At 37.1% G+C, this 23,397-nt stretch overlaps 1 protein-coding gene across 2 annotated transcripts in view; it reads left to right on the forward strand.

Annotated features, from left to right (window-relative positions):
• Nucleotides 1-10,617: 10,617 nt before the first annotated feature.
• The window catches only part of LOC134752804 (diacylglycerol kinase 1), a 171,514-nt gene continuing 158,734 nt past the window's right edge, over nucleotides 10,618-23,397 (forward strand). For both annotated transcript variants that reach the window (XM_063688538.1, XM_063688534.1), the window contains exon 1: nucleotides 10,618-11,274. The gene's annotated coding sequence lies outside the window, so the exon portion shown is untranslated. The remainder of the gene's footprint in view (nucleotides 11,275-23,397) is intronic.

Consider the following 23,397-nt stretch of genomic DNA (forward strand, 5'->3'; position numbering starts at 1 on the left):
CATTTTCGGATTTCTGGTAATCCTACCGCCCCGCTTGTTTTGTACTAGCAAAGATAGATAAAACTCCGTAATAGCTATATACAGTCTAAGGAAAAAACGTGCCTCGAAAATCAAGAAAATTTGATTCTCGTTCAGAGGGCGCTACTAGTTTTGGCCTACAGTCGAATAGATGGCGTTGACGGTTTCGTTTGTTATTTAACAATTTTAACGCATATCAGTGAAAGAACATGTGTCAAAATCATAAAAATAATTAATGCAAATAAAAAAAAAACATTTATCTATATTTAAATACATTCTATCGTATTTTTATAAATCTACATTTTTAGTTTTAAAGTGTGTCGACAGATGGCAGTGAATTTACTGGGGTTACAAAATTTACTATGACAGTACCGCTCTAGTATAAGTTACTCTATGGTACTAGGTACAAATTTTGTACCTACCTATACAGGGTGGCCAAAAAATATTTGCATTCCCGTTGCCAGAGAGATTTTGGGATTATACTGAGCAACTTTTACTATGGGACCAACCACGAAATCGCAAAAAAAAAGTTACCCTCCCATAGAAAATGAACCAGCCAAAATGTATGAAATAGCCAATTTTTTTTCGTTAATCAGCGAACTAGGCTCCACACTCGCGTTCGCGGCTTCGCGCCGCGATTCGCGCATGAGTGTGGAGAGCCCTTAATAAATGCTCGGAGCGATGCCGAGCCGAACGGAGCCGAGTTTGCCCGAAAGGAGGAGTGTCCCCCCACTGTCTGAGCATATTTAGATTGGATGGCGGCGGCTAGGTTTGCGTTGTGTGAGTCTGAAACGTTTTGAAAACTGCCCTCTTTCGCAGAACCAATGGTAATAACACTGCCAGACCCAAGTCGGAAGTCCCAATACGGTATTAATGAGATCCTGCTGTATTCTGCACTTGATGAAATGATATCCATACAAATTTCAACCTTAACTCAAACGTATAAAGCATAAGTGTATTGACAAAAGATTGTCAATTTTCGCAAAACAAAGTTAACTTAAAGCTGTTCCATTTGCATTTCGTTTTATTATTTCCGATACTTTTGCTCATAAAAAAAACCTTAAGTTAATATTTTTTGGTGGTCCTTCTTTCTCAGATACATTAGCATTTCTGTTAATGTACAGTCAGCAATACCTTAGAGAATTTAACAACCGGAGTCGCCTTTACGAGCTTTTATTACCCCTCTGTCCTTAGAGGATATAACCAAACGGAGACGCCTTGTCTGTAATTTTCTGTACAAAACAGTGCCGATTTTTGTGGGGGAGGGGCACGTCAAATGTATACGTAACGTCAAAATAGCCATGTCAGATAAACGTCCATACATTGTGTTTGACAATTGGCCGCCTATTTTCGACAGAGCGGAACGCCTGTTAATGGCTACTCCGTTTGGTTATATCCTCTAAGCCTCTGTCAAAAACCTCGCCCAATGGGTTGTATATACTATGTCTATGCCCAATGGTCATACTTTTGTTTCTAGTATTAACCTTTTCGACGCCGTGTCAAACACAAAAGCAGTCATCTAGACGCCACGTCACCGAAGTGTCAAAAGTGAAATTGAACTTTATGTATATGCAAGTAGGTCTATGTTGCTCTGTGGTCTATGACCGATTAATCGGCGTTGAACCTACGGTAGGCACCCTCGCAATACCCGCCTACAATTTAGGAGGGAATTAAATCTTCTCGGGTCTGAGGTGTAGGGTTAGAGCCGGCGTAGCTTTATCGCGTATATATATATATATCTTTACTTGAAAATAGTTGTATTGTATAACTAGCCTTATGAACCGATTTTGCCAACCAGCCTTAAAGTTTATAAAATAAAACTATGGAAACGGATTATATCGCGTATATTGAATTTATAATACATCACGACGTTTCGAACCCTTTACAGCGTTCGTGGTCAACGGGTGACTGAGGAAAAATTACAAAGTGCAAAAATACCCACATACTAAAATAATGAACAATCATAGACTATAAACTTTAAGGCTGGGTTGTACATGCAAAATCGGTTCATAAGGCTAGTTATACACTACAATTATTTTCAAGTAAAGATATATATACGCGATAAAAACTACGCCGGCTCCAACCCTACACCACACGGACCCGAGAAGATTTAATACCCAATATCCCAATTTAATCCCAATATGGGACCGGCGTTTTCATAGTTTTATTTCATGAGTAACTATCGCGGTAACCGAAGACAATATTAAAGTTTATAGTTTATGATGGTTCATTATTTTTGTATGTGGGTATTTTGCACTTTGTAGCTTTTTCTCAGTCACCCGTTGACCACGAACGCTGTAAAGGGTTCGAAACGTCGGGATGTATTATAAATCCTACCAAAAACATTTCATGTAAAGTGTTGCCAAGACTGGGCGCATAAAGACTTTTATTCTGTAAGTCCTAACTTTATTAGCTCTAACTGTATAAAGCCAACATCTTGGTCAAACGTACAGTACGGCTTGGCCGATTCGTTGCAGTCACATAAACACTCACTCGGTGGACTTGTTGTACAAAGTAGTTACACAAGTCTTTCAAATTCTGAGTGTCATTAAGGGATTGTCCAATTTGTACATTTGACAGCAACGAAGCGGCCAAGCCGTACTGTACGTTTGACCAAGATGTTGGCTTTATACAGTTAGAGCTAATAAAGTTAGGACTTACAGAGAAAACTCTTGGTACCTACTACGGGATCTGATAGCTTTTGAGTGTAAAAGCTTTATGCGCCCAGTCTTGGCAACAGTTTACATGAAATGTTTTTGGTAGGATTTCATTCATTTTTGTAAGAGTTGATATACCAGCTAGAAATGACTTATTCGTTTATAGAATCTACGATAATACAGGATCATATATAAGCAGGCATAATTCTAAAATATTTTAACATTAGATTTTATAAAAGTTACGTATTGCTAGCGCCATCTATGTAGAGCCTATATAAATTATAAGTCAGGAATTTTATGTATTATAAATTGTAAGTTTCTAGAAATTTTAAAGCATTATTATCATAATCGGAATGGTTTTTAATGACCCAAGCGTTAGTTAAGGTCTCCGATTCAGCTCACTCAACCGATTTTTGTGAATTTTGTGTGGGTACGTACGTGCTATCGCAGTGCTGTTGGAAAACCGCGGCTTTGTAGTGCGACGATTCGAGTTTGATCCCCAGACATGTATTTTTTAAATTAAAATTTGAATTTAGCGAGTGCGAAGTGCGAGCTAAGCGTAGGTATTCGTTACAGTTGGGCAAAAATATTTTCTAGTCTCCGACTTTTCTTCTGTGTAAGTCGTACGTATTACTCAACTTATTTTCGGGAAATTTTGTGAGCAGAATTTATTTAAGAAATATTAAAATAGCTCACTTATCACACGCGAGTCAAGAGGTAAAGAAACCGGTATATAAATGAGCTCTCCGAATATGCATACATTGTTACGGATCTTACGGTCGCGTTACTCTGGTGTTTCGAGATCTCTACACGCATGCGAGTTTCTAAACCGTTGGAACTGTTTGATGGTACTGTGACATCCGAAAACAAAAAGTCGTATGTGCCTGCAAACTTCCTATTATGATATGACTACATATATTCACCTTTCGCTGAATACTGCACAAATAAATTGTGCAGCACAATACGGAAAATTTAATTTAATTAACAATATTTTGTTACGTGAGAATACGAGTCACATGAACGTCGTCAGTCGAGTATGTAATGTAGTTTATAAAACAACTGATCATAGTCTGCTCACAAAATACACATAATGTTCCAAAATGGCTGTCACATATGGACAGATAGACGCAAGACCGGACGGACAGACGGACTAAACAAAACTGTAAGGATTCCGTTTTTGCCATTTTGGCTACTGAAGGCCGTATGCCCGGGGCGTATGACAGGTACACGCTACCCGCAACGTCTCTAAGAATCTTCATGGCGAACGGTTTGGCCGAAGGTCGAGCTCCGCGAAGATATTAAGGTCAGAAGTGACCAAGAGAGACGCGCTTCTGTAGTGTTCAAACACAAAACTTTAGTACCTGCAAGTGTATGCATGCATGGTTCTTGCGACTTCCACAAACACCTACTTGCGAAGTGCTCGCCATCGGCCTTCGCGTTCAGACAATTTAACTGCTAATCAAGTTCGGTAAAATAATTTTTGTATCAATACAGTTTTTTTTTTCTAATAGGCTACACTTATTTAGGCTTTGTTCGCGAGGTTGTACAGCTCACAGAACCTCCCTTGTGCTTAAAGTTCATCATCTTCCTCGCGTTATCCCGACATTTTTAGCCACGCCACGGCTCATGGGAGCCTGGGGTCCGCTTGGCAACTACAAGGTACAATTTTTTACGAAAGCGACTGCCATTATAAGGATTAGTTCCGTTTCCTCGCGATGTTTTCCTTTCCGGAAAAGCGACTGTTAAACCTATCTTAACAAGGTACAATAAGTAGGTATTAGTCCATACAAATACCAAAGCAAATACCTAATACTTACCTAATCTAGATAGATTAAGTTTCTCAATTCTATGATATAATAACTAATCTAATTAAGGTGACATCTACCGAAACTCTTGTGTACTTGCAGAAGTACTCTATGAGCTTAGTTTAGCTATGTCATTATATGTAATAGTTCATTACCAATCCGTAGTGTCATAGTCTGGCACTGCACTTAGCTATATAAGCTTCTACATGTATGTAGATACGATCACTTTTTTCAACCAGCCTTCTGTTAACATTAAGCCGGGCCGGGGTTTGAACCCGCGACCTCCGGATTGAAAGTCGCACGCTCTTACCGCTAGGCCACCAGCGCTTGTGTTTGAAGTAAGGTTTTGAAAAGTTTACGACAAGAAACAGTGCCAATATAGAGGGCGCTATTTGGCTGGTTTACGTGAACCTGGTTCAAATCGGTACTTCGAAAACTTTTTTTTTTTACTGTTGTTTTTGTATTAGCATTCCGATCACTGCTACCACACAAAATTTCACGATTCTAGGACTTCAGGAACCAATGTTTTCAGGATTAGAGGTATTTTTAGGTACCCCTATTTGAAGGGGTTGCAGGGCGAAAGTTACAGATTTCTGGTCACCATATGTGTCTGCATCCCTACATGCCAAATTTCAGCCTTCTAAGACTTCAGGAAGTAGTCTGTATTTTCTATGACGCGAATTTCATGTGTTTCGGACAGTGAAAATTAAGGTACTATAAAATTTAAAGTATAATAGGTAGATTAATAAAACTTGGTGTTTTTGATAAGTCTACTGAGTACATGGTATACAAAAAATTACAGCTCTCTAGCATTGTCCAAGATGAAGCTACGAGAGTTCGAAAATACGGCGAAACGTGCCGAGAAAAGATATGCACTGCCTTTTGCCCTTTGTCTTGTCTTGGCGGGGGCACGGCCGTGCCCCCAGATTCAATATACGCGATATAATCCGTTTTTCATACTTAGTCTTATTTCAAGATAAAATAAACTATATTTCCTACATTATAGGTTCAAACTTCACTGGCTAATTTTAGACTTTACCTAGTATTCAGTAGATTCCTAACAATGTTTATAAATATTCATAAATCGAAACTGCCGCAAACGCCGTCCATGTTTAATTTGCCACAAATTTGCCATTAACCCAAAAACAACCATATGGCCCCTAATATAAAACCGACAAACAACTTATTAAAATAAACCGAGAACAAACGAAGCAGTTAAAAAATGATTGATACTGAACGAAACAATCTGTCAGAATGACATTTTATCTACACACATAATCATAAACCCTCTATGATGCGTGCAATACGGTCATCATAAAGATAAACTGTTGTTAGAACAAATCTCTTATTATTATTAAAATATTATTGCATAATAATAACGTCCTTTTCAATTTAATACCTAATGACATTCAAAGAAGATCGTCGATTTTGGTTGTATAACACCCTTATACATACTTTTATTGTCGACTGTACCATCTTCTGCAGCGGCGTCACCATGCCTGTCACGTTCTAACAAGTATGTAAGTGACGGGTATAGTGACAGGCGATAAAAATGGAAACCATGCTGCGCGCGCTGATATCTTATTGCTCGAGATGTTTCTAATAAAATATTAAGGAACGCAGATGGCGTTGCGATCGTTTAGGTATAAAAAACATGTTATTGATATGCATAATCCAAAGAACAATAAACTACAAATGTCAATATAGTTATGTGGCTGTGGGATAAAGGTACAGTTCGATCAAATGACCTTTTCGACGTTTGCAGCAGCAAAGCAGTGCAATACTGTTGCAGGGATACAGCCGATCGGCTGTCAGTGCCGGCCCGAGTCCTTGATCAGGGTAGAGCGAAATCGGGTTTTGGCGCCCTTCGTTGAAGCTTTTAATCCAAAAGCAAAACGAACCGTATTTTGGGCCCGCGTCACACTCGCGTCTTTTAAAACGATTTTTTTTTCTCCTTTGCCATTTTGGCGCCCCCCTTGCCATCCGGCGCCTAGAGCGGCCGCTCCACTAGCTCTACCCTGGATTCGGCCCTGTCGGCTATATCACTGCAACAGTATTGCAGCGCGACATTACGGTACGGCTCATACGGCTGCAGTAATGCTGGTGTAGTCTAAATCCGAACCTACATAGGTCTTTGTCCGAACCAAGGGCCTGACACTCTTTGATAGAGAAAGATAGTCTTATTGCGATTCCTATAAAGGAAAGAGAAAATAGTGCCATGCTTTATCCTTATCTTATCACCGACCGCGGGTGGCATCATAGGTAGGAGGCGATGGCGAAATACCGAAATTGATAAGAGTGAAAGAGATAAAATCCTATGCTGCCCAAATTTTATATGAATAAATCACGGAGTAGCATGGAGATGGCAAGTGGGCGTTCCCGTCTATCCGACAGTTAGTAGCGACCGACTCACTTTATGCACAGACTATGCTCAGTTGTTGTGTAAACTTCATGCTCGAATGACATTCACGTCGTACGTACGCTCGTCTAACAAAAATTGATAATTAAATTTAAAATGCCGTATTGTGCAGTATTAAGCTGCAGAAATCACAGCGGTTTAAAAAATCTTTCACGTGGAGGTATTTCCTATCACCGGTGGTTATTTATTTAAATATAATCCGATAAATACGAAAAATCTGTTTCTATTGCATTATTTACGAATGTTCGTTAAGTAAATCTATATTTTATCAGTTAGAACTTAGAGTTCACAATCCTTTGTCACTATTCTTTACGTTTATCTGGAATATTCGCTATCCTAAATGTCAAATAACTTCGCTACTCAGATGCTGCGCAATGTCGATATTTATATCGATAAAGTTAAAGTTACGATATTTCAAGTTTGATGTTTGGTAGTTCGGTAATAAATTATTATTTTGGACACGTTTCTAATTATTATTTGGGATAATCAATGTCTTAGTAAATATGGCAGCTCTGGTCATCAAGCACTAAGTTAAGTCGGGGTCATTTCATGGCAACCTTTCAAACCTTCGTATTCCTTTATATAAGTTTTTGTTTTTTACACCTATCATATTTTCATCGTTAATATAATTAGACTAGGTACTTAATGCACTTATGCGTACAATGCATGCAATGTGCCATGAATAAACGTTTTATATTTTCTATTTCTTTATTATTAATTATTGTAGGTTACCACAAGATGCCGATATTAAAAATAAATGGGTCAATGCTACTGAGCAAGAAAATTAGTTTCCGCTAAAATATAGCACCATTTGCTAGGAGCATTTCTTAGAGAAAGATTTCTGGGGATAAAATTGCCATACATCTCATCTAGCGTCCACACGCCTAAAACTTAGTTACTAATTTAGTAATTATTAGTGACATTCGGGCTCACTTAATTAATAAAAAGTGTTCCGTACCACGCAAACTAGCGTGAAATATTGGAATTTTGCCGCCCCCCTTCCTGATTTGATAGGTCACAATCTTACAATCAAATCAAGTGGGATCGATGAGCCAGTTTCATGTATGCTTTCACACCATACAATTAATTTGACAATTTAATCAGGTTGTCCCGTCTAGATTGGCCTTAAATGCTGCTACAAGTAAATATATTGTTAAAGACGAATACTTACCTATGTAAGTAATTGCAGATTTGTGATCACAAAATAACAGCAATACCGAGTTAATAGACCTTTAAAGAACTATGATTTTATCTGTTTGACTTTAAGATATATTTAATGTTCACATTAACAACCTAGTTGGTCAATTAATAAGAAACAAATTTCTAGTTAGATATTTGTTGTACTGTACTACATATTATTTTTCATACAATCACGATTATCACTACCTATATTATAATCATAAATAAAGTATCATCTAAATGTGTATATGTGTATGTGTACATACGGTAATGAAATATCAATACCTAACTGAACACACAAATATCGATAAAACACTCCGATTACACTGTCCCCTACCTATATCGAATGGAACGATGTTCCAACGGTTAGCTACTCGCAGGCGTGTAGAGATCTCGAAAACACCAGTGTAACGTGACCGTGAGATCCGTAACAAACCATGCGTAATTAGACCTTACTTATACTGGTTTTTTAGCCCTTTTCTCGCCTGTAATAAGTAAGTGATTTTAAAACTATAAAATAACGCCATCTGGTGTTGAGTAGTTGTATTAGGTGAACGTTGAGCGAGCTTTTGTGAGATGAATGAGATAATGAAAGAGTCGTATGTCATATAGCTTTGACATTATAATTTAAACCGTCACTCATGTAGCCTACAGTTGATATTCGTTCGAGAAATGTCCACCGGTAATAACTTTTTGGTATGGAAAGTTGCTACGAATCAGAGCAATTTTGTAAGTGTGTGACGTATTTTAACGTGGCTATGAATGTGTGAGTTTAGCGACACTGGTTTTCATACTAAATAGGAGTCATTTCACATCCACTAGTTTATTAATTCGTGGAATAAATTATTTCTCTTACACCCGGTCGCTTGGTGGCGCATCTATAACTACTTGTATAATTATACTATGTCTATGGTCCGAACGGAACGGTAACGTTAAGGGGCCCACTGACTATCAGTTCGCCGGATGATATAGGCCTGTCAGTTGTTCGGAACTGTCAAATTTTTCTAGGCTTATATTGACCGGGATATAGACCGTGATTACCTTTTGTATTATTTGTGAGCTCCCGATATTTCGACGCAGTTACATGCATCATGTTCACGGGTGACTGAAGATAGCGGGTGGGTGTCAAAGTTACAAAAGATACAAAAGGTAATCACGGTCTATATCCCGGTCAATATAAGTCTAGTGAAACTAACCGTGAATCATTCAAAACTCTAATTGTCAAATTTTTGTTCTAACTGACAGGCCGATATCGTCCGGCGAACTGATAGTCAGTGGGCCCCTTTAGTATAGCTGGCCTTTATATTGGGGCCTGTTTACATATTAGGGTGGATCGAAATTTCTATTGTTATATTTCGGAAACGGTGGTACTGCAGAAAGATGCATTAGCCTGAACCAAAATGGTAAATAATAATTATGTACTTATTTAAGGTATAATTTAACAAAGGATCTATTTATAGCTTCCGCATCATTGTATTGTATTGTATTAAGTAAGTTTTATGTTACCTTATTTTATTTTACTGTATGAGTTTAAAACTTGAAATAAACAATATTATTATTATTATTATTATTAGAGTTAGAGGACAACAATTAAAACATTGTAATCAAACTTTTTAAAAATTTCAGCCGAAGCACTGCAAGCGCACTGAAAATTTTTGGAAATAGCAAATTTTCACTAATAAAAATACGTACCATTGAATAACTAAAGTATTTTTAAAGTTTATTTACGTATAACTGAAGTATTTAATAAATTTAATCAAGTCTTAATAGACATAAGCATTGAAATTAAACTTCGGTAATTATAAACTCAGAATTTAAAGAGAAAACCCCTGGATTTGATCATTCTTCTTAAAGCCAATGCTCTTACGTGGAGTGCGTCGTCAGATAACATAAATATCAAAATATTCTGGCAATATCAAAAATATCCATTTCGCTGAAAAATACTAATTATCATTATATTCTGCATGTCTAGTGCTTTCATAACAAAGCAACCATGGAGACTGTATAAAGGAGCCAAATCTCTATGTATGAAAAGTGTCCATCAAAAAACAGTAATTAGGCGGCGCCACCATACACCGAAATACTACCAAAAACAACCTACGTAATTTGGTCGGCTTATTTGTTGCCTTATATGGTTCATGTTATACTCATGTCCCAGAGCCTAACTAGCGCCACCGGAGAGATTAGGAACTATTATTTAAAGCTTAACGCGGTCACTTTTACAACAATTCTGCCATAAGAGATTGCGATCCTTTCTATACCATCCATAAAAGCAACATTTCCAAGGCCCGCCATTTTGAAAATCGCTTTTTTTATCTCAATCAAAAGCGATCCACCCTATACACATTGATTATTTTATTGCGAGTTCCTTCATTAATTTGTCACTAAACTCAGGTAGCTATGTATTCAAAACGCCAATTTCGGACACGTACCACTTCGTGCACGTTGTGAAATAATTTATTTTAAGTATAGGAAACTTCCCTATTTGCACACAGTAGTAGGTACACATCAATAATCAACAACAAAAAATATACGAAGTTAAATTAATTAAAAGCGTGTAAAAATGATTTCTAATAAACGTTGAAAACCGGCCTTCGTCTCCCGTTCGAATTAATGTCAATCGCTAACAATAAAAAAAAAGTTTCAAATAACGCGCGTTCCAATTCACGCGATCCTAATTTTTCGGCAAATTCCTTCGTCTACTTTTGTAAGTACGAAGGATAATGAATCTGAGCGGGATCGATGTATTAACGATGCATAAGTAAGAGAAGGACAGGGATATTGTGTACTTTCTTTTATAGATTTGCTGAAAGCGTTACGATAGGGATCTGTATTTCAGTGCCGGTTGGTCAGTCGTCGAGAGAGGATGTCGAATTTTCCCGTTGGCTGAAATTTTCCGCAATCTCCTCATGCGATTGCCCTTAATAATATTCTAATGCCCTTCTAAAGGCACAATAGTTTTTTAATTAAGTACATTTTTAAATTTAAGAGTTTTTGTGTAAATATGTGTGTTGGTGACTTCCTAATAATAAAGCATTAAATCTGCCGAACGCTTGATTTGTACGATTCGTGCGTGTTTGCGTTTTCTCAGCGGCATCGTTACATTTCCTTTGCTTTGCTGTGAGAAAAATTAAGAAAAAAAAGTGCAATGTGAGTGACAGTTTCGTGAATTTGAATTTGGAAGTTTTCCGAATCGGTACGTATACTTTTGACTGTTTGTTTTTTTTTTAAGATAAATAGTGCTGTGCGCATTCAAGTGGATATTTTTAGTTTGTTTAACGTTAACGTTATTTTCATTGTTTGGTGGAGATAACGTGTGCTCACATCTGCTCCAGCGTGAGGTGTTCGATATTTATTTTGATTATGAAATTAGAATATTTACACTTACTTATTTTATTCATTCGTTTAATCTTCTGTTATTTAAGCTGACATGGTATTTTATTAATATAACTACTTACGAGAATATTCTGCTTGTAATTTTAATAAACTTCAGCAAACAATCCATGCCAATGGCTTTTTTAGACTTTTGTCTGCTTACGTATCTGAACATGGCATAAATTAGTGCCCATACCATGATTTATTAAATCATATCTACTTAAGACTAAGAGACTGGTATCAGGGATGGATACTAATGAGTAATTACTAATTGTCCATATCAATAAAGTAAAGTCTTCATGCGTTTTTGATAAAAAGTAATTACGTTACTTTGACGACAGCTTACTTTATCCCATGACAATGTATTACTGCAATGTTCTGCCACCAGAGTGCAGCACTAGCCTTTTTAGTAAACAATAGAAATTGTGGTAGTGGCGCCCCCTACGTAGTTTCGCGTAATATTTCCTATTTAGAGTTCTTGGCATTGATAAGGTTAATACCTACATTACCTTCGTTCTACGGTCAACAAATTGGTTCCCAGGGCCTATCCAAGATGAAAATCGATAAATCCATCCATACTAATATTATTAATGCGAAAGTCTGTCTGTCTGTCTGTCTGTGTCTGTGTGTTCCCTCTTCACGCTTAAACCGCTGAATCGATTTAGATGAACTTTGGCATAGAGATAGGTTGAGTCCCTGAGAAGGACATTTCGGGGTTTTTATCCCGAAAATCATCCCTTAAGAAAGTAAAAAGCGGGGTGGAATTGAGATAATTAATGAAGTGCCTGCTAATTTGTGTGCATAATATGCTCAAATTGAATTTGCTATGAGAATTTTTCCAGGCGCTTTGCTTACTTTAGCTGCTGTTACTAAGTCCACGCAGACGAAGTCGCGGGCAAAAGCTAGTACCTAATATTATAAATGCGAAAGTCTGTCTGTCTGTCCGTGTGTTACCTCTTCAAGCTTAAACCGCTGAACCGATTTAGTTAAAAATTGGCATAGAGATAGTTTGAGTCCCGGAGAAGGACATAGGATAGTTTTTATCCCGAAAATCATCCCGAGGGTGAAAAGCGGGGTGGAATTGAGATAATTAATGAATTGCCTGATAATTTGTGTGCGTATGCTCAAATTGAATGATTGCAAAGATAGATATAACTCCGTAATAGATGGATACAGTCTAAGGAAAAAACGTGCCTCGAAAATTACGACAATTTGATTCTAGATCAGCTGGCGCCACTACCTTTGGCCTACTCTCATATAGAGGGCGTTGACGGTTTCGTTTGTTATTTAACAATTTTAACGCATATCATTGAAAGAACATGGGTCAAATTCATATGAAAATCATCATCATCATCATCATCATCATGTCAGCCGATAGACGTCCACTGCTGGACATAGGACTCCCCCAAGGCTCGAGACTCCGACCGATCCTGTGCCGCTCGCAACCACCGAATTCCCGCGACCTTCACCAGGTCGTCGCTCCATCTCGTTGGAGGCCTACCAGCAGTTCGTCTTCCGGTACGCGGACGCCACTCCAGAAAGAGTCAGAAATGAGCATATCCGCAGTAGAACTAGGGTCACCGACGTAGCTCGCAGAATTGCAAACCTTAAGTGGCAGTGGGCGGGGCACATTGCTCGCAGAACTGATGGCCGGTGGGGCCGGAAGGTTCATATGAAAATAATTAATGCAAATAAAAACAAATCAGTTATCCATATTTCAATACATTTTATCGTATTTTTAAAATCTTCTTTTTTAGTTCTAAAGTGTGTCGATAGACGGCAGTGAATTTACTGTGGTTACAAAATTTACTATGACAGTACCGCTCTATCCTATTATATCCTCTTTGATGATTGTCATGAAACTTTATTCAGGCGCTATAGGTACTTTAGCTGCTGTTACTAAGTCCACGCAGACGAAGTCGCGGCAAAAGCTAGTGTCAAATAAAAAGAAAAAAATATATGTCAGAGATTTTGGAGGAGGGTTCGTATAACTCTCATGGGTGGCTTTTTGTGATCGTTTAAACCCTAATTCTCATTGCCCCATAACAGAAGTGCAAGAGGGGGTTTGCACTTTTGCAGTCTAGTACAAAAACCAACCGAAAATCAAAAAAAATATCGGGATGACAAATCGAAAAGTCACGTGACTATTTCCATTTAAGTTGTCAATTGGCGTTTCCTATCAACGATGACTAGGCCACTTCACTTCTTACCCTGTAAGTACAGTTACAGTAACCTGCAAAAATAAAATCCACTTGAAATCGCGTTCTTGTGTCATTTTGCGAGACCCATATCACCCGGCGCCATTTAGTCGGGTCCCAGGCATAGGACATATGTATAAATACTTATTGGGACTCATAGCCCTTTGACTTCTAATCTGACTTACTAATGTAACTTACTTAGCGCGATGACCCAAAAATAAAAAAAACCGGCCAAGTGCGAGTCGGACTCGCGCACGAAGGGTTCCGTACTACGGAAAAAAAACAGCAAAAAATCAAGTTTGTTGTATGGGAGCCCCATTTAAATATTTATATTATTCTGTTTTTAGTATTTGTTGTTATAGCGGCAACAGAAATACATCATCTGTGAAAATTTCAACTGTCTAGCTATCACGGTTCATGTGATACAGCCTGGTGACAGACAGACGGACAGAGCAGACGGACAGCGGAGTCTTAGTAATAAGGTCCCGTTTTTACCCTTTGGGTACGGAACCCTAAAAATTAAAATGAGTCTTGGCCTCCAACGCACGAAACAGCACGCAACGCACGCACGGAAAGCGGACCGTCAGAAAAATAATTTGTTTTGGTTATAATAATCTTTAAATTCCATGTGTTGATTTTTTTTGGTGTTTTATGTTAAATTTAGTGAAGTGCTTAACAAATTATACGTGAACGCCATTATTATCCTCGAGTTGTGCGAGTAGCGATTGAAATCAAGAAGCACCCCAGAAATTTTAATAGGGAAGATGGTTTTAACTTATCGGCAACTTGGGGACCAGTGATCCAGAAGTTAAAGCCGAGGGATCTATCTTCGGATGTGTGCGCGGATGTTGTGAGTGTTGTGTGTCGGACTATTGACAATAATTAACTTTTATGTGTAGTGGGTGGTTTGAAAATGTGATGTCTACCTCGAACTTTAAATGCACTTTTCGTGGGGTAGTCACACAAATCTCTGTTTTGACATTTTGCTGGGACGTCAGTTAGCCGCGACCACGACCAGTGAAACCTGTGTCGAAACGTCGGTAAATAAAGGTAACAAAATAAATTCGCGATAGACCCGTTTCTAAATGTGATTTAAATTATACGTGTTGCGCAGAAATTTGCAGTAAAACAAATACTTCTGCAAATTGGCGCCAATTTGCAGAAGTATTTGTTTTAATGCACTAGATAGTCATGCTAGCACTTGTATTGGGCCCCACGCTTTGCGTGAGCACTCAAGAATCTTTCCGCCCTAGTAACCGTGAGATCTACGACATACACCGCCTACCGGCACTGGTTTTTGGCCATAAACTTACTTTCTAGGGTTTATATCTTCTTAATTGGAAGATTTGGAAGACACCAAGGCGGGTGAGACGTCGAATATTTTAACTTCCACGAAATAACTAACACCCAAATATGTATATCGTCTAATGTAACCTTCTTACCGCACTGGTTTTATGACTAATTCTTTCGGTCCAGAGGCTAGTCTTTGGACTTCAATTGTCATATATTCCCAATAATCACTACATAGTATAAAACAAAGTCGCTTCCTGCTGTCTGTCTGTCCCTATGTTTGCTTTGATCTTTAAAACTACGCAACGGATTTTGATGCGGGTTTTTTTGAATAATAGAGTGATTCAAGAGGCTGGTTTATATGTATAACAAAATAAAATAAAAATCGTTTATTTCAGATCTGCATTAAGTACTAAATTAATTAATAATAGTACAACTGAAAATATTTATCTCTAAAAACTAAAAGCTAGGTATTTGGTTAGACGTGGCCACTCGGAGACCAGGAGCGCAGGTTGCCATGCTTTATTTCGCTCTCCCAATACAATAATACATCAGTATTGCATCCGTGCGAAGCCGGGGTGGGTTAGTTAGTTATAATTATGAAACTAATGTACCTACGAGTAACACTACGCGTAGTAACACTTGATGACTAGATAGTAGATAAAATAGTTTGTTTACCATTTGATATCAAGGACATCTGTCATATAAATAGTTGAATAACATGTAAAGTAAGTGTACATACATAACAGACATTATAAGATAACCTTTTACCGACATGTCACATATTGTGGTGCAAATATACCTACCGATGTAGGTACGGTGAAATGACTCAGACTTCTGGCTATGTTCGTCTTTTGAGATACATGAACGTTTTCACATTGTCCATTCCGATATCAAAACGTCTAAAGGGGCCCACTGACTATCAGTCCGCCGGACGATATCGGCCTGTCAGTTGTTCGGAACTGTAAAATTTTTGTTCTAACTGACCGGCCTATATCGTCCGGCGGACTGATAGTTAGTGGGCCCCTTAACGCGAAAATCGAAATTTTAGTTGCCTCTCTACCGCTCGAACGCAAAAGTGATATAGTCAGATAGCGAAAAAAAAATTGTGTGCGATTTCGTGGTTGGTCCCATAGTAAAAGTTGCTCAGTATAATCCCAAAATCTATGGCAACGGGAATGCACTTATTTTTTTGCCATCCTGTATATTAACAAAGATAGATATAACTCCGTAATAGATGGATACAGTCTAAGGAAAAAACGTGCCTCGAAAATCAAGAAAATTTGATTCTCGATCAGAGGGCGCTAGTAGCTTTGCCCTACTCTCGTATAGAGGGCGTTGACGGTTTCGTTTGTTATTTAACAATTTTAACGAATATCAGTGAAAGAACATGGGTCAAAATCATAAAAAAAATTAATGCGTATAAAAAAAATCATTTATCCATATTTAAATACATTTTATTGTATTTTTATAAATCTTCATTATTAGTTTTAAAGTGTGTCGATAGATGGCAGTGAATTTACTGGGGTTACAAAATTTACTATGACAGTACCGCTCTAGTATAAGTTACTCTATGATATTAATATCGCACCATCTTAAATAGGAGATTGACGATCTTTATCATTTAACTGTCTTTTGAAACTTAAGGGTCTTTTACCTATTTACTCGGAACCCAAATCCAACATTTCTCCGATATTCTGTCAGCTGTCAAAACGGGAAATGTTCCGCGTTCGACAGATTCATTAACGTCAACGTTACGTATACGTTAACATTGTTTTGACGTACAGTCGAAGGCAAAAATATCGATCCAGACAAATGGCTCAAAAATATGTGAACACGACTTTATTGTCTAAGGTGTAAGAGCGTACACATATTTTTGAAACTTTGGGATTGTATATATATTTATGCCCTTGACTGTACAGTAAGTAAGTAAGTACGTTCAAGTTTCAGGTAAAACTTTTGAATCACACAAACACACCAACCGTGTTTGCTTGTTTGTTTGCTTGTTGTTACCTTGTTTGTAATAATTGAACCATAATTTACTTTCTGTTCATGTTCATAGTGTTCGTTTGTCTATCTTGATTTGTTTATTGTTTTATTCTCAATTGCTCAAAGGTTGACTGGAAGAGATCCCTTATAGGGATAAGTCCGCCTTTGTACATTGTATATATTTTTGTTCTTTTATTGTGTTTGTAATCTGTCTTATGTACAATAAAGTGTTTACATACATACATACACTTCAAGAAAAGAGCGTATCCATCTTAAAGGCCGGCAACGCAATTACAACTCCTCTGCAGGTGTTTATGAGCGACAGTTAATTGCTTACCATCAGGCGGTTTGTCCACTCGTTTGCCACCTATATCAAATAAAACTGCCGAACACTTTGACGTGCGTATATTTGGAAGTGGGAGATTTTATTTGAAGTAAAGGAAGCTGAAAAAACCGGCCAAGTGCGACTCAGACTCGCGTTCCAAGGGTTCCGTACATTAGACAATTTTTAATAATGTATTTTTTATGTGAAACGTGAGTGAAATGTCTTCAGAAACCCGTAGGGGTCGGATCAAAAACTAAGTAATTAAGTCCGACTCACGCTTGACAGCACATTTCTAATAGATTTTCCTGTCATCTATTGATAAAGAACTATTTTGTGTATTTTTTTCAAAATTTTAGACCCATTGGTTTCGGAGATAAAGGGGGGGAAACGGTAATTTTTTGGCTATTTTCTTAAATAACAAACTATATATTTTAAAATTCATCATCATCATGTCAGCCGATAGACGTCCACTGCTGGACATAGGCCTCCCCCAAGGCTCGCCACTCCGACCGATCCTGTGCCGCTCGCAACCACCGAATTCCCGCGACCTTCACCAGGTCGTCGCTCCATCTCGTTGGAGGCCTACCGGCAGTTCGTCTTCCGGTACGCGGACGCCACTCCAGAACCTTCCGGCCCCACCGGCCATCAGTTCTGCGAGCAATGTGTCCCGCCCACTGCCACTTAAGGTTTGCAATTCTGCGAGCTATGTCGGTGACCCTAGTCCTACATCATGATGATGATGATGATGATGATGATATATTTTAAAATTACAAAAAGATTGAGTTTCATAAAATAAGGTCTTTATTTAGTACACGATATAGTTAAATAAACTTTATTTTTTAATTTTCTTATTTACCCCCTAAAAGTGGCCCCCATGTTTAAAATTAATTTGTTTACGTTACATGTCCGTTTTTGGGTCACTTTACATATGTGTACTATCAACTTAATTGGTCCAGAAGTTTTGGAGAAAATGGGCCGTGACAGACGGATAGACAGACAGACGCTCGAGTGATCCTATAAAGGTTCCGTTTCTTCCTTTTGAGGTACGGAGCCCTAAAAAGTAACACAAAATATCTTTACATTCTTTACTCGTGTTTCGGGATACTTTGGTAAGGGTTGCCTTAAAAAGGATCCCTTTGAACCCTTTCTGAAAGGGTCTATAATGTTTTAAATTTTTCTACCACTTACTTTTATGTAAGTAAAATATACCTAGGTTTACAAAAGACTACAGAAGCACATAGATAAACAAATAAACCAAACATCAAATTTTACGAGTTAAAATACCAACAATAGCCCAATTTTATTTTTTTGCTTTGTTCTATAGAGTTAAATAATACTAGTATCATCAAACTTGGCCTACGTTTGCCAAGACAGAGAGACCAAGAGAGAGAGAGAGAGAGAGAGAGAGAGGGTGAGAGAGGTCAAGTTATGACCGTCTTAGGAATAGGTACTATTTTTTTTTTAATATTAGACATTTTACACAGATCAACCTAGCTCCAAAGCAAAGCTTGTACTATGGGTGTATTACTTATATCAAAGATAGATATAACTCCGTAATAGATGGATACAGTCTAAGGAAAAAACGTGCCTCGAAAATCAAGAAAATTTGATTCTCGATCAGAGGGCGCTACTAGCTTTGGCCTACTGTCGTATAGATGGCGTTGACGGTTTCGTTTGTTATTTAACAATTTTAACGCATAACGCATGTGAAAGAACATGGGTCAAAATCATAAAAATAATTAATTCAAATAAAAAAAATCATTTATCCATATTTAAATACATTTTATAGTATTTTTATAAATCTTCATTTTTAGTTTAAAAGATGGCAATTAATTTACTGTGGTTACAAAATTTACTATGACAGTACCGCTCTAGTATAAGTTACTCTATGCTTATACATATACATAGAAAACATTCATGACTCAGGAACAAATATTTGTGTTCATCTCACAAATAAATGCCCTTACCGGGATTCGAACCCAGGACCATCGGCTTCACAGGCAGGGTCACTATAGACCAGACCGGTCGTACTTTAAAACACTACTGGCCGACATAGTCTGTCTCTTTCATACTAAACTTAATAGATAGAGAGGGTATTAAGGTCGCGTGACAAGGAATCGTATGGGTTTGTGCTTTTACGGGGCACGAAGATCATAAACGTAAGAATGTGTGAGTTTTGCAATTTGACGTAATTTTTTTTATGAAAAGAGGATAATGGACGACCGTTTCTCCATAGAAACGTAGGCCCCATTTTCCTCTCTGGACATTGGCACATGGAAAATAAGTTCACACAATTTAATGTAGGTACATTAACCGTATGGTTTTCACTTGTTTTTTTTTGTTATTATACAAATTTAGCTTTTAAAAATTTGCATGGAGTTTATTTTTTGCTCCTAACTATAAAATAGTTTCTTTTGGGTGCTAGTACTAGTGTATGACAAGGATAGTATGATTCTCTCTGTCTATGTTTGAAATGAGACAGTCCTTTCACAAACTATAAGTAATTACGAGTACGTACCTATTACCAAAGATAGATATAACTCCGTAATAGATGGATACAGTCTAAGGAAAAAACGTGCCTCGAAAATCATGAAAATTTGATTCTCGATCAGATGGCGCCACTAGTTTTGGCCAACTCTCGTATAGCGGCGCTGACTGTTTCGTTTGTTATTTATAATTTTAACGCATACCAGTGAAAGAACATGGGTCAAAATCATATAAAAATAATTAATGCAAATAAAAAAATCATTTATCCGTATTTAAATACATTTTAACGTATTTTTATAAATCTTCATTTTTAGTTTTAAAGTATGTCGATAGATGGCAGTGAATTTAAAGTGGTTACAAAATTTACTATGACAGTACCGCTCTATATATCTTATTATATCCTCATTGCTATTACTATTTTAATTACTGGTTGCACGTCCAAAAGAGAGACAAGGCAAGAATAATGTCCGTTTCACTAATTGTATATCAGAATGTACATTATTAGGGACGCCGGTTGGAATGCCAATTAGGACAATCGTCCTTCGACAGAGAGATAGATTGTTTTTAGAGTTTATTTAAGAAAAAACCGGCCAAGTGCGAGTCGGACTCGCGCACCGAGGGTTCCGTACATTACATAATTTTAACAATGTGTTTTTTTATGTGAAACGTGAGTGAAAGGTAAATTGCGGTTTACGATTTATGACGTACTAAAAAAAAACTACTTACTAGATCTCGTTCAAACCAATTTTCGGTGTAAGTTTGCATGGTAATGTGCATCATATTTTTTTTTTAGTTTTATCATTCTCTTATTTTAGAAGTTACAGGAGGGGGGGGGGGCACACATTTTACGACTGGAAGTTTCTCTCGCGCAAACAATTCAGTGTAGAAAAAATTATATTAGAAACCTCAATGTCATTTTTGAAGACCTATCCATAGATGACACAGGCCCGTATGGGTTTGATGAAAAAAATTTTTTTTGAGTTTCAGTTCCAAGTATGGGGAACCCCCAAAATGTATTGTTTTTTTTTCTATTTTTGTGTGAAAATCTTAATGCGGTTCACAGAATACATCTACTTACCAAGTTTCAACAATATAGTTCTTATAGTTTCAGAGAAAAGTGGCTGTGACATACGGACAGACAGACAGACAGACATAACGAATCTATAAGGGTTCCGTTTTTTGCCATTTAGCTACGGGACCCTAAAAACTAAGGAATATTGGTTTTATACCTACTTAAGAGTCACAGGAACTTCCACCCCACCACCACCGCCACCGACGTACAATCGAAGTTAAGAGTCCCCGGCAAGCTCAGCCGAATTCCACCTTCCCATGCAAACGTAGTTCCGCTCTCATTTTAAAACTACGTGTTGGATTGTAATGAAACTTTGCACATACAATGACATGAAGTAGGTCTGAAATTAGTTTATATAGCTCCAGTTTATAAAACAAACGAAATAGATCAAAAACAAGTTTTGTATAAAAAAATTTAATTCGCTGTATTTTTTTAACTATAGTATCTGAAACTACATAAACTAATTACAGACATAGATATACCTTATCCTATTGTAAGTACATAGTTTTAGAGCAATCTAGCTAGTTGTTTTAATTTTTTTAAATTTTTAGAGCTATGCACAATACTGTTTGCGTAGCTCTTATGAGATCACTTCGGTCTTGCAAATCGGTTAAATGCGTTTTTCTCAAAGACCGTTTGATGTAGGTACCTAAAGTTTGGAACGGTTACAGCAAGTACCATCACTAACACTGGGAATAAGACAAAACCGCTTATTTCTGATTTTAGGGGGAAATTTAGGGGGTTGAGAGGGGTAGGCTGAATTTTATTATCATTTGTAAAAATCGTGTGGGGTACCATTAGAAAGCTTACAAAAAATTGAGTCGATGGACTGATTTTGACTTAATTTTACTTGCAGTAGTTTCGATAAAAAATGCATTTAAAGTTGCAAGCTTTCATACAAAAATTTTCACCTCTGTCCTCGCGATATTCGCAAAAACTACAGTACAAGGAAACTGTCCAGACAATAACTAACTAAAGTAGAGTATGGAGACGGCGGGAAAATTACCAACCTAACCCTATCATTAATAGTTTTCCGACTGCACCCTGATCTTAGGTTACTAAGATACCACAACCCAGTGTGAATTTTACGCTGGTTATTCAATACTTTCAAAATACATCCTTATTTAATTGGTAATAAGTTTACATTTTGAACGGCATTTTTCATACCTCTAAGTCATTTCGTAACTTTCTTAAGGGGATCCTATGCCCCAATGACCTTCGATTTGAATCCCTTAGTTTTCTAATGTTTTTTGTAGCTTATCATATTAACAGCAACGGATTTTAGCAATATACCTAGTATCCCATATTTACTTCAAAGTTCACTGTTTTCGAAATATTTGGCATCAAAGTTGAACAATTTTAGGCCAAAAAACTGGTTTTCTGGCCATAACTTTTGTGTTATTTAGTTTAAAATTAAAACCTTAGACAAATTTTTAGAGACGTCTAAGACGAACCCAAATATGTAGATTTCGTATAAGTAAGATCTTTCACAGCAATCGAGATACGAAAAAAGTGTTTTTTTAGACAATGTTTAAAACAATCATAAATAAATAAGTATTAATTTTTTTCACAATCCGGTAGACAAAAATGGAGATAAAAGATTGAAGAACCGATAGCCGCTTGTCTTATAATTCTATATGTAGTGCAAAAGTAGGAGATACGATTCAAAACTTGTCAAAAATCGATGAAAACCTCAGGTAGCCCCTTAAATCCACAACACACTTCAGAAAAACATTCGGGATAGTAATATATTTCTAATAGTATACAAGGATTGTCCACAAGCGACATTACAGCGAAGTTTCCCGAAACTTGTCCCGGCAAAATATTATTATAGGGCAATTATTAGAGATGCCCCGAATAGTGGTTTTGGCCGAATACCGAATATTCGGCCCCTCTCTCGGCTGAAGCGCCGAATATTTGGCGACCGAATATATGGATATGACATGCGATGAGAACATTTTGAGTCACAAATATTATGAAAACTGTTCGCCAACAAAACACAACGTTTGCTAAGATATATTTTTTGTTGAACAGAATTAATGAATGTAGTTAGTCAATCAAATCAGACCCATGATTAAAATATTATATTTTGTAGTCAACAAGTGCTCAAAAAGGGGTCTTCGTATTTAATAACTTTCCAAGAATACATTTTAAGTAGGTATTAAATATATACCTAGGTTTTTTTATTGTGTGATTATTCTTTTTAGGTAGGTGCTGTCAGATATTCGGTATTCGACCGAACTAGTGGCCGAATAGGCCGAATACCGAATAGTTGCCGAATATTTGTGGCATCTCTAGCAATTATACCAACTTTCCTGCTTCCGATTACGTCCTGACTCTATGTGGAATAATACTTTTAGGTACATTATCTGTTGTATAGGTATATGTACTAAGTTAGTTTACGAAAAAGGGGATTTAAATAAGATTGTCCTAATTTTGTGTGAATTTGGATTAATTATTAAAGAAATAACCAGTTAGTCTGTTTTTATTTTGTTTCGTTTTTTGACAGATTTCTATAAAATTTAACGGATAACGGACGGTTTATTGTACAAAAAGAAACATAGAACAAGAGAAAAACGCATC

The sequence above is a fragment of the Cydia strobilella genome, chromosome 25, assembly GCF_947568885.1.
Source record: "Cydia strobilella chromosome 25, ilCydStro3.1, whole genome shotgun sequence".
NCBI classification, from domain to species: Eukaryota; Metazoa; Arthropoda; class Insecta; order Lepidoptera; family Tortricidae; genus Cydia; species Cydia strobilella.